General features: G+C 43.2%; 1 non-coding gene and 1 pseudogene across 1 annotated transcript; one reads left to right on the forward strand and one right to left on the reverse strand.

Moving 5' to 3' along the window:
• Positions 1 to 1176: 1176 nt before the first annotated feature.
• On the reverse strand, positions 1177 to 1373 carry LOC113462926. Its single transcript, XR_003386270.2, has one exon. It is a non-coding gene; the product is annotated as a U2 spliceosomal RNA (small nuclear RNA).
• Positions 1374 to 11437: 10064 nt separating this feature from the next.
• Positions 11438 to 14505, forward strand: LOC103710087 (annotated as a pseudogene).
• The last annotated feature ends 1320 nt before the right edge of the window (positions 14506 to 15825 follow it).

The raw sequence follows: 15825 nt of genomic DNA on the forward strand, positions 1-15825 counted from the left end.
TACCTGTGATGCGACGGGACCAGGTCGCCGTACGACTGAGCACGTCGCATGAGTTGGTGGGTGATGACATGAATTAATGCCTTGCTGTAGGGGATGAGGTCGGGATCAAGGAGTTGTCGCGGCGGACTGGACGCAGCCGAACTGATTTGTCATGGAGAACTGGAGATCAGCAGACGGCAGGAGCCGTGCGCATTAATTGTTGAGTAAACCGGAGGTCATAAGCATTAATTGTTGAGTAAGCCGAAGGTCATAAGCATTAATTGTTGAGTAAGCCGAAGGTCATAAGCATTAATTGTTGAGTAAACCGGAGGTCTGCGGAGACCATGCTCATTAATTGTTGAGTAAACCGGCCAAGGCGTGGTTCCGAATTAGGCCGTAGATGGATGCGACAGTAGTGGGCGGTTGGTGAGGTCTGACTTCTAGGAATCGGATGCCTTCCGAGGTCGGGCGTTCTGAGGTCGAGAACCCAGGGTTGGGCGCCTGATCTGGCACTAGGTCGTCCGGCGTCAGGTGCCAGGCCGGTCGCCTAAGGTCGGGCGTCGGGTCGGCCATCCGAGGTCGGGTACTTCCGACTATATGTTTTGGAGTGACTTGTATTTCCCTCAACATACCCTAATGCAATCTAGCTTACGAGGAACTTATTACAATGGCGCTTCGGAGTCGTTGACGTCGGGACTCTTGAAACCTTGGAAGACTCTTGTTCTGCCATGTGCCAATAAGTTCCTCTCCCCTTTATGCTTCGAGTAGCCACGTCTTTAACCACAAAAGCCTCGAGATGACGCCTTCTTATTTTTGAATTCATTGAGCCCTTACTTTGGCATCCTCTCTCTTCTCGAATTACTTTGATTCGCATTAGCATGGTCCCATCTAGAGACTAGAGAGTCCCATGCCACATCTTTCATACATGCGAGCATTATTTATGTGGCAGGGTTGCACATGCCTATATCAATGATTTGACTTGGATGCATTTGCTTTTTGTTATTCCACTTTTTGCAATGATCTTCATTTCTCCAACTCGTGGCCATCGTAACATCTTGGCTGATGCTTGACCATGGGATGCTTGGTGGAAATCGTATCCACAAACCAAATCAACTATAAAGTGCCTTTCTTGACCCAGCCCTTTAATTTCATACCCGAATAAAGTGACCTAGAACAAAAATTGGGCTTGGTTTTGGTAGGGGGCGCGCCTGGCCCCCGCGGCAGTGCAACGCATGGGCGACGCTAGAAAGCCCCAGCGGCAAGCCACTGTGACGGGCCTTCCCCCACAAAAAATTAATTTAATATCATTGTGGGCCAATGGCCCACGTATCAGATATTAAACTGATAAGAACAGATACTACACTTGATCTTAGCCAAAAGGCCGAGAAAGGTATGCTTTGGGAGGCGTCCATGGGTCCTCTTTTATACTTTGTTCCCTGCCCTGGCCCTCTAATGGTATCCGATGTGGGATTAAAATAGCGCAAAGATCACCACCGACTCCGCCTTGTGTCCAAGTCGTGTGAACTGTGAAGTGTCGAGCATTGCTGAATCGCGCTAGGTCTCCTGTTTAGGAAACTGGCGCTGGCAATTATTTCCTTGGTTAAAAGCTTCTAACGTTGTTGAAAAAGAAACTTCTTTTGATCCTTTGGCATGATCGCCAGTTCCTTCCTTGACAGACAGGTGCAGAAGGAGAGACGAAGAATTAATGGCGAAATATTTCTTCTTAAGGGCTCCGTCATTGGAGATATTTGATTGTGGGTTTTATGGCAGATCATCCTGTGGTGTCACGTCCGTCAGGGCAGTAGCCCAGCACGCTTGGCTGAGTGTCGAGGGCTCGATTCACTTTGCATTCTTGAATGCTGCCGTACTAGCGAGATCGTGTTTCATGTTTTTTTGTGCTCGGTTCCAATTCCAAACTGCTGATACTGGAATTATTGGATGTGCAAGCCAGCAGTTGGGTACAGGAGAAATATCAGCTCTTTCAAGGGTAAAGCATTTTTTAGGCTTCATATGCTCATGTTATCCAAAGAATCAGGGAACTACAATGGGCTGTGCCAATTTCTTCACAACCTGTGGCCATAAGTTACTTCCACCAACATGCTTGGAACATCATCTACAGAATAGAGGTGTTTCCCCCCGATAAAATATCAGATATGATTTCTCAAACTCATGAAAAATCCTGCCAAAGAAGTCCTTTGCAGCAATGTATGACATTATATGTCATGCTCGTATGCATGAGTATTAAATGCAATGTCATCTTGTTCGAGCTTGCTGTTTAATGCTCATCATAGAACTGTTGATGAGTTATCTACAAACCGGCGGGATCAATGTGTAGATGCTGGATGATTGCACTGCCTTGTTCTCTTCAACATCTTTAGTGATGGAAACTGTTCAAGATAAGCATCCGGCGTAAAATTTTATGAAAAAGATGTTCTCGAGTTATACGTAAAGGGAGCTGGTGGCAAGCAGTATGTAGATATTGGATGATAGCAATATATCTAATTTACTCATCATGCTGAAGATGGAAACTTTTCGAACTAAGCATCTGTAAGTCGAAAATTTCATTCTTTATGTTAGCTGATCTAAAACAGAGGACCTATGGATTCCTGGAAATATGAAATATCTAATTAAGTTGCGAAGGTAATAACCAACACTTGCAGAGATCGGTGTGTACCAATAGCTAGTAGAATGTACGTATGATATACATTGTTTTTGAGCTATTCGATGCATAACAATGAACAAGATTGTTTACCGAAATGATGGAAGTGTACTACTGGGCGAATGTTCATGATATGAAAGTTGAACAGCGGTGGTGATACAGAGGTTCGTTCCAATTCTCGTCAATAGAGTCTGAAGTTGTCCCCACATCTCTAGCATATATTTTGCTTTCGGATATTAATGTGATGAAACAGATAAAATTAGTCAGGCAACAGGATCTCGTGTGTTGTTGTGTTCAACCTCCTCCAGGGAAGTAATTCTTCCTTTGGTTTATCTTCAAACAGTGATACAGAGGTTAAGAATTTGTGCATAACGACAATTTCTAATCGATGCATCATCTTGATCATAAGATTGTTGAATCAGAAAATATGATATAACAATAACGGTCTAGATATATAAAGCCAAATTTTTGTAGTCGAAAATTCCCATGAGCCAGGTGATTAATAATTTATATAAATCTTGAAAGCAACTGATTTCTAGAATCCAGTTATCTCATGCGAGCTGTTTTATTTGTTCATTTTTACCCATTGATTCCTTCATGAAAACAAAACAAAACAAAATGATGAAAAAAACACAAACACAAAGTGGCCTTTTCTTCCCCACAAACGATTTTGAAGATTTTATAACCTGCCAACTATATTAAGCCTCGTCTAAATTTTACCATGCATGCCACGCCACCTTTTCAACCTTGGACATAATCCCAAGAGGAGAGGAATGCCAACCGGCTGTGCTAAGGCTGATGGGCATGCATTTTGCCAGGATGATTATTAAAAAGCTGAGAAAATAACCTCTCACCAAATTAGTGAATGCATATGAAGTATCCTTTTTGACTGAGAAAATAATATCTCGAGTTAAATGGGTTCTTACTTTCTAACCAAATTCTTTTACCTAGTTTCTTTAATTTAGTGCCAATGGAATACCATTCCTGCTAGACATTACAACTTAAGGGTATTGCATTTCAACTTGGTTTTATGGTTTATATTTTACTCCTCTATGATGGGTGCAGTCTCCTATATCAAAACTTGTCTTCCTCTATGATGAGTTTTATGATTACTCTTTTCCCCTCCCTGAATTCTGCTACCCCCAATAACCACAACCCTCCTTCGACTGCAAATATAAAAGCTTCAGAATTACTCTCTCCTATACATTTTAGGACAATCGCCCCCAGTCCACTCCCTCCTCACCTGCAAGATTATATATTGACATCTCTCCCTAGTCTCTACCCCACACTCGTGACACATCCTAATTTTTCTCTCTAACTCCCATCCGTCGATTTTCTTTTTTTAATATCAATGAGTTTGACATGATAATTTAATCATATATTCTATCAAATTTTGATATAATATTTCTAAATTCTTATTTTTATCATCATTTTTTTTTATTTTTCTTATATGTTTATAAAAAATCATGAAATTTAATTTTATAATTTATATTGAATTTTTCTTGCGTGCCGTGCACAAGCCTATTTACCGGTAAGAGAAGACGTATGCAGACCACTTTGAAGCATTCTTCTATAGTGCTGCCTTCTAGGCGCCCTTTGTTAATTAACTGATCAAATGTTTTGTGAAGACTATATACTTCTCATTATGTTTAGAATTGGGTCTTCGTCTATGGCGTGGAAGCAACAAGATTCGATGCTGTGAGTAAAATTATGAAAAAGCTGACCTTGGTTAATGAGACAAAACTCCTTGTGCTTTACATGCATTTAGTCGATGCATTGACTCTAGGAAAAGGCATGCGCGCGGAAGGTTGAACAGAGAAGAACGAGCGAGTTCACACTAGTTATACCAAGTCAAGCATATGCCTTAAACTTTAGGTAACTATAGAATTATCAGAATTAGCTAGATCCGATGTGCAAAGATTTTGGGATGGTATATGAAAGAGAGCAGATAGGCAAATTAGCACAGCTACCATGTAATGGTTTGCTTGCACCGAATTAGTTGACACCTACCCCGTTTCCAAGTAAAATCCACAAGCTATTCGCCTTTTTATTTTGGTAGATATATATTAAGCTAAGCTATATATTCGTGTTAGTATGCACACAGTACTTATACCCCCCTCTCTCCCTCCCTCTCTTTAAATACCTTCTCATTAATCTTTACCATGGAAATTATTTATCACAGCAGAAGGGACATGAAGTCATATGCTGCCACATCAACGCATAGCGCCTTATGTGGAAGCGTAAGTAGGAAGCTCTATAATAGGTGGAAACATGAAACTTAAGTGGATGAATTTTCACATATGTTTTCACAAAATTTCTTTTTTCTGGTTACGTACATCACAGAGTTTCTTATAGTATATATGTCTATTACTGAAGATGACACCTGCGCTGTCGTTATTTTAAGGAACGAGATAGATGTTTCTGGCCGGCCATCCAAGTCAAGAGGGCTCAAGTTCGTGGAGATCGAGCTTTCAACTACGTCCTCTTATCCCTTGTTGGTTATTAAATGCCAGAGAACATTGCTGTGGCCATGGAACGGAGCACAAGCAAGAACTTCAAAAACTCTCAACTTCTTGACTCAGGATGTGAGAAAGACCGAGTTCCATCCTCTTGCTCTTTCAAAACTAGCAGACGAAAGCACTGAGAGTGCGGCGGATGAGGTGGTGACTCCATACTTGGATCATGAAGGTTTAAAAACTGGGGATTGAAAAGTTGCCGTTGGTCTCAATTTGGAGAGCACATGCTCCGGGTCCAAAGCCAAACTGCTCGGTGATGGAACAGTAGGCTTGTAATTGTTTGCACGCAAAGCATGCTCTGACAAAAAAATTATAGATATATAGCATCTTATCATCATGGTTATTATATGCTTCATACATACATGCATACGTATATATATGTACATATATATATTAACATTATAGTCTTATAGATCCATAAGCTGGGCTTACATACCCATGATATGGACTCCGTAAATTTTGCTTCAGTCTAAATTTAAGTTCATATAAGTATGATTCTGCAGCTGGCCATAGAGTGGACACGCCAACACTGTCGATCGTCATGCTGATCAAATTAGATTCATTTGTTATGGTTTGGCTCAATGGCTTTAAAGATCCATGATTGATTCCCGAGTTGACTCGAAAATTTTGTCTGAACATGATAGTTAGTTAAAGGGGTTTCTAAGATTTGGACCCTAGACCTAAAACCAACTCAAGTTGGTTTAATTACGTCATGATAGACTTGATATTAATTAACTCAAACCAACACAGGTTATATTGAACAAGTATCCGTTCTCCTTCCCCATTTTAACGCATTCTACCTAACCTTGATCTCGACAACGTGTTACAGAATTTTTTCCAGCTACATGAGCCAATCAACAAAATCGTACCCACTGTCGCTTTTTTGTCTAAGATAGGCGCGCGTCAATTGCCTAATAAGAAAAATAACAATGAGTTAGGTGCCAGTGCCAAATAGAGTTTCATTATACTATAATTCCATGACACTAGCATGAATCCAGAAAGAACTAGGGATCATTACCTATGAGTCTTAGATATGTTTCTCATAGTGTTCGAACGCCCTCATCTTTAAGTTGTTCTAGCATCCCGTGAGTGATACCGTCCTTTATAAGCATTCATTAATGTCTATGAAATTTTGATATATAGCTTCTCAATTCCCCCTAATAATTAACATGACCTCTTTTTTTGTTATGTGAACTCATGATCCCATTTAAGCTGTCGGGGAACAAAAAAAAAACCTACCAAGCTCATTGATCAAATCGCAAGCTATTTGATGCAGGACAACTGCAGGAATGAGAGGGAAGGGGGAAGAAGAGGAGGGGAAGAAGAAGAAGAGAAAAAGAGAAGGGGAAGAAGAAGACAAGGAGGCTAATTTTCTTTCATCATTCATCAAACCCTAAACATCAGGATGGACCCATATATATAGGGTCACAAAATAACAAATAACCCCTACAAATAAAATAATTCCAAAAAGCTCCTAAAATGACAATATGCAAATAAACCCAAATGACAATATGCAAATAAACCCAATCAACATAAAATAAATCAATCTAAAATAAAATCAGGCTGGCTGAATCGGCTGGGACCCGCTGAGCTGGCTGGATCCTGTGGCGACCGGCTGACCTGGCACTGGTGTCCGCACCAACTCTCCTCGGGTGGAAAGAAGTCGACCTCGACGAAAGCGGTTCGGTAAAGCCCCGGTAGTACTCCAACAAGTTCGGATCAATCGGCGGTATCTCCTCACGCTGGATCCAAGTGTAGCCAGACCTTGGTCGTCCTCGCCAACGAACCAGGAAATGCTGGATGCCTCCATCACTGGTAAAAACTATTTGCTCGGCTAAAATAGAATCAATATACTCTTTTTGTGCTCGATGGAGGGTAAAAGGAAACGAAGATGGCATGAAATCAATAATGGGATGAACAACGGGCGCAGGAAAGTGTGCAGCAAAAGAGTCATCAGGGATTGCAACCAAATCTTTAACAGTAATAGTAAGGCTATGACCAAAATCAAATGGAAAGTCAATGGCATAGGCGTCGGTGCCATCCTTGTGCAACACCCTAAATGGTCCAATACTAAGAGACTGCAATTCCTTAAGATGGATCATTATGTAACCCCAAGTTTGAAATTCTTTAGCATGGAAATCAGCTTGCATCTTATACTGAGCAGTACATGCATGAATGCCCTTATGGATTTCCTGATACGACTTATGAATGTGTTGTGTAAATGCATATGCAGGCTCAGAAATCCTAACATCAATTTCGATGGGTTGTGCGAGGGCATATCCAACTACACTCATGGTAGACTGGTCAGACTCGTTATCTGACTGTGCAAGCAAGCTAGGTGGAGTGTGGGTGCATCCTAGGGTTTCAGGTTTGTCATCACACTCTTCCTCAATGTCCTGAATGTCATCGAGGTTTGGTTCATAGATTTGCTCCTCTAAGTCATCTATGTCACCTCCCTGCTCTTGCTGAGCAATAACGAAAAATTTGTTCGTACATTGGGAGGTAACGTGACCAAAACCTTGGCATTTGTAACACCGAATTTTGGAATGTGGTTTGGGAGGCTCACCAAGCATTCCCTTGCCATTAGTGTCTCGACCTGTGACATGGGCAGTAGGAGGGGGCCTATGAGTAGTGGACCCTACAGAAGGTTTGGACCCTAAGGAATTAAGGCCGGTGGGAGTGCTCCGTGTGTCAGGGCGCCTTACAAATGTGGACTTAGTGTTCCATCGATATAGGAGATCGTCTTGGTAGTTAAGGGGCAGGTATTTTTCTTTAAGTCTCTCTTTCATCTCTACCCAATCAGTTACTTCATGTTGATGTCTCCTAGCTAACAGATGTTCGGTACTTTGCCAGAAAAGTTTAGCTCGACCAATGAGCTTCATTCTGGCGAACCGAACATTTTTCTTTTCAGACAAATTATACCACTCAAAGAAGTGGTCCATCTCGCGTAACCAATCGGAAAAAACCTTCGGATCAAGACGACCATCAAAAGTGGGGGCTTCAACCCTAATGCCTCGCATTACATTTTCATCAGGATCACGAGGTTCTCTGGGTTCTACGGTATGTCGGTGACCTCTATCAACATGAGGAATGGGACCAGGTCCTCTAGGGCGAGGGAAGGCATAATGGTGACCTGGAACAAACCTATTATCAAAGTTGTCCTGCCGAACCGAGGCTTGTTGTTCTAGGATGTCGTCCTCATCAACACCCGGTAAATGGGGAGTACTAGCTCTTTGGGATCCAATAACCCTTTGAAGTGAAACCTCAATTGAATCGAGTCGGGCATTAACCTGGGTGGACATTGTGGTTAGGTCATGAATTTGGGCGTTGTTTGCTTGGACTTGGGCATTGGTATTTTGGACTTGAATACTAGTGTCGTGGATAGCTTTTAATAGGGCTTCGATTTTGGAATCCATGCCTAATTGGGACTTAGGATGAGATGCGACACAACCACTACGTAGATGCATAAAATGAATAACAAAATGTATGATCCTACCAACTATAGAGGTTCCTAAGTAGACCTAATGCATGAAAGTAATTTAATATAGCAAGGTATATGCTCAATATAATCGGAAGCTAACTCAAGCAATTGAAATTGGCTTTGAATTACGTAATAAATTCAGATAAGTAGTTGCAGTCAAATAGTACTAGTTTTCAGTGCGTTGCAGGGCTGCACAGAGCCTCAAAGAACTCCCAAAGCTTAGATAGCTCTACAATTAATGACAAAGATAGGCTACTACTAGGATTTTGGTGTTGTTTGGGGTGGATGTGTTGAATTTTCAGGAAGCAATATCAATAGAGCACTTAAGAGTTAATTAATTCTAAATTTAGACAAACAAATAAAATTTGTAGTAAGGGAAGAAACCTGACTTGGGTTGGGGTGACGACCAGAAATGCTGCACAGTAAGTAGGCTTGTCAAACGGCTCCAGTTGGGGTTGATCTCAGCAACACGGCAGGTCGAAATGGGCTCTGCAGTGGCGTTGCAGGCCGACGGGCTTGGGCCTGTGAGGAGGAAATCGGATTGGGCCCGGTGTTTAGGGCCTGAGAGTCGGGCCCGGTGGATTCTTTGGGGGTGCGGGCGCGGGCCCGATGAGAGAATCGGCTCGAGAGAGAAAATGAAGGTGGGGTGGGAGGTGAGGTGGGTTCGGCCGTGAAGGAAGAAGAAAGGGGAGGAGAGATGGGGTTACCCTTGATCCCACAGAGGGGAAGGGGGGGTGCGATCAGTGGAAGAAAGAGGAGGGAAGGGTTAAGGGAATCGTGGCACGGGGGAGGCGCTGCGTGTGGGTGGCGTAGGAAGGGGGCGGCGCTGCGGTGGAGGCGGAGGCGGTTGCAGCACGGGGGCGGCGCTGCGGTGGAGGCGGAGGCGGTTGCAGCACGGGGGCGGCACTGCGGTGGAGGCGGAGGCGGTCGCAGCACGGGGGCGGCGCTGCGTGCGGGCGGCAGAGGAAGAGGGCGGCGCTGCGTGCGGGCGGAGGGGAAGCGGCGACGTCGGAGGCAGCGCTGCGGTGGAGGCGGAAGCGGCGTATGAACGGGGGAGGAGAGGCGGAGGCGGCGGTGGAGTTGCGGACGATCAGAGGAGGAAGATGAAAGGTACTCTTTTTTTTTTTTCTTCTTTTTCTTTTTTCTTCTTTTTTTTCTTTCTTTTTTTTTCTTTCTTCTTTTTTTTTTTTTAACCCGATTGGGTTCGGGTTAGCGGGCGCACCCGCTCCGGGAACCCACTACGGGTTCGGCTCCATCGTGGGGCTTTGAGGGGAGGAGGTTGCAGGTGGTTACCTGCTTCCGCAGCAACCGGTGCATGGGGTGCGGTGGCGGTTGAAGGAGATGGGGGGCACAGGCGGGCGATCGCTGCGAGGAGTCGAGAATCGCAAAGAGGGGAAGGCAGCGACGACGATCGGGACGATGGGCGCTCGGGAGTGGCAGTGCCCCTTTCCTCGGATCCGGATGAGATCGGCGACCGGGGACGCACGGGAGCGTGTGGAAGCGGGATACAATGGAGCGTCGATGAGTGATCTGGCCACGGACGGCGACGCCGAGATGCAATGGAGCGTGGCAGCTGGCGACGGGGACGCGGGCGGAGCTGAGCGCGTCCTCCTCTCTTCCGTGCTTGGGTACGGCCACGGTTGGCCGGTGGCTCAGGGAGATCCTCTTCGTCGGGTCGCAGGGCGCGCGGTTGGTGCTCTCGGTAGCGGTTGCGACGGCGTTGGAGGTGTCGGACGTGCGCGGGGTGGGGTGGGGGAATCGTCTTAGGGGCTTTTCCCTTGGGAGGATGATGGCCACGGGAACATGGATTCTTTTTTTTTTTTTTTTTTTCCTCTCGTTCGTAGCCTGACCCACGGCAGCCCAGAAAAGAAAAGGGTTTTGGCAACAGAGGCAAAACCGGGTGGCTCTGATACCAAAGCTGATGCAGGACAACTGCAGGAATGAGAGGGAAGGGGGAAGAAGAGGAGGGGAAGAAGAAGAAGAGAAAAAGAGAAGGGGAAGAAGAAGACAAGGAGGCTAATTTTTTTCATCATTCATCAAACCCTAAACATCAGGATGGACCCATATATATAGGGTCACAAAATAACAAATAACCCCTACAAATAAAATAATTCCAAAAAGCTCCTAAAATGACAATATGCAAATAAACCCAAATGACAATATGCAAATAAACCCAATCAACATAAAATAAATCAATCTAAAATAAAATCAGGCTGGCTGAATCGGCTGGGACCCGCTGACCTGGCACTGGTGTCCGCACCACTATTGCTCTGCATTAGCTCAAAGTTGCAGCATAGCTCCTTGAGTGGGCAATAATTTGAAATTAGTTTTATTTTTTCGTTGGCGAGACCCTTGAAACCCTTATATTCTGAGGGAAGGCAATTTGTTATGGACTTCTTATCCAAAAAAAAACAAAACAAAAGAAAAAAAAAATCTTTAAGAAAAGGGGGCATGGTTGCAGTGGGTTGGGTGGTCAACAATGCTTGATATTGGGGCTTGAGGAAGGTATGCATGAATGTATGTACCATTAACATTATTGTGGTATAACGTAAATAAGAACAGTCTGGTTTGCTAGGAAGTCCTAGCATGAATTTATGAAAAGCGAAGGACTGTAATGATATTAGAGTCAAATTTTGGACCAGCACCAACTGTTCCTTAATAAAATCACTAGTTGGATGAGCCTAATACTTAATTAATTACTAAGATTAAGCTTTTCCTCTAATTCTTAATTAGAATCATTTGAACCCTACACCTCTACCACCTTATAAATAAGACCAAATGCTTGCAAAAGCACTTACCAGTTCTCCAGCTAGTTCAAGCAATATGGCCTTCACATTTCTCATCCTCCTTATTTCTTCTCTTCCCCTCCTCTCCTCTCTCTCGTTGGCCCATAACTACCCACCATTGGTGAATGGCCTCTCATGGAACTTCTATGAGGACTCCTGTCCCGAGCTCGAGGTCATCATCCGTGGACATCTCCTTTCAGTCTTCAGCGATGACATTGGCACGGCCGCCGGTCTTCTTCGCATCCATTTCCACGACTGTTTTGTTCAGGTATGCAGCCACTACTATTGAATGATGGTCCCTTGTCAGCAGTTAAAGGATCCGATCCACCACCATATTTTGTAGCATGGTGTCCGATATCTGGTCCATGTCTTGTGGCTCCTAATGTTCATTGCCTAGGAGCCACTTTAATTATATTTTTTCGCTCAGGACAATTAATATGCAAGTATGTTTGGCTTGTTAGGGGTGTGATGGCTCAGTACTGCTCGCCGGCGAGACCAGTGAGCAAAAGTCGCCCCGAACCTCACATTGAGGCCAAAAGCACTCGCAGTCATCAACCATCTCCGTGACCTGGTCGAAGATGTGTGTGGTGTGGTGGTTTCCTGTGCTGATATCACCACTCTTGCTGCTCGTGAATCGGTGTTCCTGGTATATATATATAGCTCCATTTATTCTCAGCTCCTATATATTCATTATCTGAATTACTAGTTATATATATATTTCTCCTAAAGAGTCTTAATAAAGCATATACTCTCCCTTTTTTAGCACCTTGAAAAAGATAGTCTCTTAATTACTTCATACTCTCAGCACCAATATCATGAACTAAGATGCTGCTGCGCTCCAGAAAAGGTATGGAGATGAACAAGAAAATCCATTGGAAGAAGAGCTTTAATTCCTACTCTATTCTGCAGAAAATGGACTCACTCGGGAGCAGCGGATAAATGGAGAGAGATTTTCGGGTCCAGACATTAAAATATGTTAATTGATTAGTTTTTTAGGAATCCAATACTAAATTAGGGCTTAAGATAATGAAAGGTAGTCCCTGAACTTTATTACGTGGTCTAGGATCCCTGACTCCAACCAGTTAATTCTTGTACCTAAGCCGTTAGAGTTAAATTCTTGTTAATCTATGGACACTGTTTAAAGACATAACTGTCGACTTTATCGATGCTTTGTGTCAGCTACTTGGGGTTAAAAGGAAAAATGTCATGATGACCTATATATATTTGTGATGACACATGGCCTCGCAAGCTATCTTACGTGCAGCAAAGCTTCATAGGAGACCACCGCCCACTTTGGTCCCTGCATGGGCATTCGAGGCATAGCAATTGCTTATGTTACGAGATTAAGGAGGTTGGCAATACGCTGACCCAATCTGCTATAGGGCATGGGAATGAAAAATAAGTCCAGTAACTATTTCTTTTCTTTTCTTTTTTTTTTTGGTGCAAACAACGGGCACAATCAATGGCTCCAAAAGAAATAAGAAGGAAAAAAAATATTCCCTAATATAATGAACTCACCAACTTTCTGACCGAACCAAATACAAGAATTATTAAAATATTAGTCTTTTTCTATGATTCGGATGTAATTCATGAATATTTTTACTGAGTATGATTGTTGTAGGATTTGCTTTCCTTTATATTTTTTGATTGCACGTACGGATGGATCACAAAAGTAAGTTTTTGCGCAAGGGTCATAAAAATAACAAATTAAGCCAAGGAATCTAATTATTGAGTGGCGGTCAAACTAACGAGCAGAAACTAATTTTTCTATTCAAAAAAATTACTACATGGTGGGCATGTAATACCGAACACTTCTTGTTTTTAAATAAGAATAGTTAGGATCCTTCTATCATCACAGATTTGAAGTGAACCTCTCCCATTCAAACCTATAATGCTTTGTCCGCTCACCGAGTAAGAAAAGAAAGGTAAATCAGTAGGAGAAAAGAAAGAAAATAAAAAAAATAAATATTTACCATTATATATATATATATATAAACTAAGCAATTGCAAGGTATGATTAAGTTGTCTTGAGCCATTAAATTTACCACCTTATGAAGAATTTAGACTTGTTAGATACTTTTTGATTTTCTTTTTCCATACTTTCGTTTTATTATGAAACAGTAAAAATGAAAATTCTTTCATGACAATTTTTTTTTTCTTTCACTTTCAATTCTTTAGCAACAAAATAAAATAAAGATTATTCCCCATTGTTTGTAATATTTCTTTTTCCTTGATATATATATATATATATATATATATATATATATATAAGATATTTTCAAATTATTTGAAAGCAAGAGATTCTCTCTTTTTATTTGAAGAAAAAGAAAAAGCCATTTTAAGTTGCGTTTGTGTAAAGCTGATCGATCTACCACTGCATGCATGTAGTCTGGAGGACCCTACTACGACGTGCCGTTGGGCCGGCGCGACGGCCTCACCTTCGCTTCCAACGAAACTACGCTCGCAAACCTCCCTCCTCCTTTCTTCAACGTCACATCCCTCCTCAACGCGTTCGAGAGCAAGAATCTCGGCCCCACCGACCTCGTCGCGCTCTCCGGCGCGCACACCGTCGGCATCGCCCACTGCTCCTCCTTCACCCGCCTCTTCCCCAGTCGAGACCCCGACATGGATGCCGCCTTCGCGGACCAACTACTCGCCACGTGCCCGACGCCGGCCACCGGCAACAGCACCTTCAACGACATCCGAACGCCGAATTTGTTCGACACCGGCTACTTCCTCAACCTTCTCGACCGCCGGGGGCTCTTCACCTCCGACCAGGATCTGTTCAATGATGCGAGAACACGGCCAATCGTGCAGAGGTTTGTGGCCAAACCACGGCTCTTCTTCTGGAGCTTTGCCCAAGCCATGGTGAAGATGAGCCAGTTGGATGTGCTGACGGGGAACGATGGTGAGATCCGGAATGATTGCACCGTCCCCAACTTACTTACTTCCGGACTTTCAGCTACCGTTGGTGGTGCTACTGCTCAGAAGCCGGCCGTCTAGTGTTTGCAATTGTTGGATCGATCTGATACCGGTCGACTCTGATCTAACTGTAATCACTGAAATAAAGGTTATAGTTGCTTCTATTTTTGCCTTCATATTTCTTTTGCTGCGTGCTACTGAAATGCGATTTGAAAATAAATCCAGCAAGCTATTGAGCTGGATTCAGTTCCCGAAATATCATACTCAAAAACCGAAGTGGAACCCGTTTACATGCGTGCATTGCATACATACATATATCTATCCACATACATATATCCAGGATGGGTTGGTAGAGAGTAGTTAAATTAATGTAAGGCATCCACATAATTCCAATGCATCTCATGTCTCGTTATGATTAGAAACTGTTAGTTTTTGCTTCCTCAGAGGAAGGGACTCATGCATTTCGGGCGCTGTTTGGTAGAATTGCCACCTTTTGTTCAAGAAAAAGAAGGGCAAAAGCCTATAATTGGCCGATCTCTTCCCGCCCGGACGGCAGCTTCACGCCCGCCCCGAGCGGCGTCACGACCCTGGCCTCCTACCTGTTTGCCTTCTTTCAGGCAGCCTTGTCGCGCTCTCACACGAGAAATAATATCGCCGTCCTTTTTCCTGTCGTACGTTCTGAGTTTGGGATGCATTTTTCAGATCCTAAGGCTAGACCGGAACAAACTCAGGCTTGGATTATTTTCATATTTTGCATGTATGTTATAGTTTAACTTCCCATGCATTTTGGTTTTGAAGCATCTGCCTTATTTTTTAGGCCATAAGCAGATTGGAAGGATCTCACAAGATCCAAGGATCCAATAGAAAAGAAGACAACTCGATACCATATATGTACTAATTATTATGTGTATATATGATTACTTGGTTCTTTTATTTTTCAGTTAGCTCCTTTCTTTACTTTTGATATCGAAACAAATGATCAGAAGAAAAAAAAGGGAAGCCAGAGAGGTAAGAGACTCATTTTGTTCAGGATGGTTCAAGGGTGGTATTCCTTTCCCGTCCATTACCTAAAGCTGTACCATCTTACCGAAAAAGTCTAAGAGCATGGCTCCATCCTCTTCAGTTTTAGATTTCATCAGCATTCCTTTCCGCTTCTTCCATATCCTCTTGCCTCTATCCAACACTACATTGCTGCCTCTACCCGTCACCTATGTCATCAGCCAGCACATCATGAAATCCTACCCTTTTCCTACTTGATTACAGGATTGGAGCTAGCCTTCTTTGCATTTAACACGTACCAAGCTTTCGTAACAAATGTGTGGAACATGTGACAGGCCTGTGTGGGAGAGGATGCAAGCTTGAGTGTGACCCAGGATCCTCTTTGGTGCACTATTTGCACTACAAAGTGCTATATATATAGAACATGGACAGCTAGCTATCGAGCAAGACAAGCCATGCACGTATAATATGTTAAACTGTCTT

Source organism: Phoenix dactylifera, unplaced genomic scaffold (genome assembly GCF_009389715.1).
Source record: "Phoenix dactylifera cultivar Barhee BC4 unplaced genomic scaffold, palm_55x_up_171113_PBpolish2nd_filt_p 000046F, whole genome shotgun sequence".
Lineage (NCBI taxonomy): Eukaryota > Viridiplantae > Streptophyta > Magnoliopsida > Arecales > Arecaceae > Phoenix > Phoenix dactylifera.